Genomic DNA, 277 nt, shown 5'->3' on the forward strand with positions numbered 1-277 from the left:
ATCGAAACGAAATCGTTACAGCCGTACCAACCGAGTTGCGAGACAATTTGACGGTGGAAGCTATACCGGTTCGAATCATCGATCGAATGGAAAAAGGGACCCGGAAGAGGAAGATGATAACGGTAAAAGTCGTATGGAATTGTGGAGGACACGAGGAATCGTCTTGGGAAACCGAAAATAAGATGAGGGCCGACTATCCTGAGTGGTTTAAGGAGATGGAAACAGAAACACTCGACTCGGATTCGGGGACGAATCCCATTCAAGGGGGGGAGACTTG

Source organism: Capsella rubella, unplaced genomic scaffold (genome assembly GCF_000375325.1).
Source record: "Capsella rubella cultivar Monte Gargano unplaced genomic scaffold, Caprub1_0 scaffold_7, whole genome shotgun sequence".
Taxonomy (NCBI): Eukaryota; Viridiplantae; Streptophyta; class Magnoliopsida; order Brassicales; family Brassicaceae; genus Capsella; species Capsella rubella.